Genomic DNA, 1369 nt, shown 5'->3' with positions numbered 1-1369 from the left:
GAATGTGTTTATTATTAGTCATGTCTTCCTCTGAACCAGGCTGTTAGATAGACAGGAAGTTTGCATGACCCATCCTGTGGACAGGGCACTACCCCTCAAAGTCAAGTTGCTTCTTATCCCTTCACCTCCATTCCTAAAGAGAAAAATTGGTGGGGTGAGGGTAGATTGCAGTAATTTACTTTATAATTGGTGTAGGCAGATGACCCAGGTGGAATGCAAATTGTCTTAACCAAAAGTATTCGGCCCCTGTTGATAAAGTTTAGATTTGTACTTCTTGGCACTTGGACAGAGAATTATATGCTGGGGAGAGTGAATTAAAGAGAGCTGTCACGTCATTAATGTCAGGTGTAGGGAGAATGGAAGAGATCAGCCTGTCCCGCTGATGTCTTTCCAATCTCTTCTGTTAGGTTTGTCAGCTGCTGCTGGGATCGGGGTGGATGACCTTCGTCGCTTATGCATCCTCAGGATGAGCTTTGTGAAAGGCTGGGGATCAGATCACCCAATTCTGAGCATCGAGGAGACACCTTGCTGGATTGAGACTCACTTACACCGGGCCTTACAGCACCTGGATGAAATACTTCAGGCCATGCCTGCCCTCCGCTTAGAATGTTTACACTGAAACTTTTACTGTTGGAGCCCTTAACATTCATTGTCAGGATGGTGGACTGTAACATACAATCCTGTTTATAATCTGAAGATATATATCACTTTCGTTCTGCTTTATCTTTTCATAAAGGGTTGAACACATGTTTTGCTGCCTTGCTCCTAGCAGACAGAAACTGGATTAACCCCCCCTCCCCCCGCCCCCATTTAGAACTTTTCAGGCATGGCTCAGAACTTGAAGGTCAGGAAAAACACATTCTTATTAAATTTACTGCACCAGTTATGTATGAAGGAATCATTCCAATCCTGGAAAATTTAGCCCTTTAAAATGGCGTAGACATTTTTCTATGCAGAACATTGGTATATGTGCTATTCTAAAGAGTAAACTCAATATTGCTGATTTTAAAGGCAGAGATGTTCTCAAAGTTAATTCACCTGTTGTTTTGTGTGCACGTTGTTATTGTTGAGCAGACTCTACTCCAAAATATTGTGCCATGTGGGTGAGTTAATGTTACCAAGAGCAACTTTACTCTGTGTTTAAAAAATAAGACAGTGATGTATTCTAATCTTTTATCCAAAATATATTTTCTGCAAGTTAAACTAGTGAAGATGATTTCAATTCAGATTGTCTTGCGACTTCCTTTTCTTTTCACCAAGGCAAAACACTAATCTCTGTGAATACTGAGAATTCCTTAAAATTATCAGACAAAGAAATACCATTTACAAGTTCAGTAGTTATCCCAGTTGGATAACGATTTCTTGAGTA

At 40.4% G+C, this 1369-nt stretch overlaps 1 long non-coding RNA gene across 1 annotated transcript in view; it reads left to right on the top strand.

The window, feature by feature from the left end:
- Positions 1-747, top strand: part of LOC107183062 — a 3905-nt gene extending 3158 nt beyond the window's left edge. The window contains exon 2 of the long non-coding RNA XR_001513834.1: positions 408-747. This is a non-coding gene — a long non-coding RNA (uncharacterized LOC107183062). The remainder of the gene's footprint in view (positions 1-407) is intronic.
- Positions 748-1369: the final 622 nt, after the last annotated feature.

This window comes from Myotis davidii, unplaced genomic scaffold (genome assembly GCF_000327345.1).
Source record: "Myotis davidii unplaced genomic scaffold, ASM32734v1 scaffold378, whole genome shotgun sequence".
Taxonomy (NCBI): domain Eukaryota; kingdom Metazoa; phylum Chordata; class Mammalia; order Chiroptera; family Vespertilionidae; genus Myotis; species Myotis davidii.
This window is presented reverse-complemented; position numbering and strand designations above follow the sequence as displayed.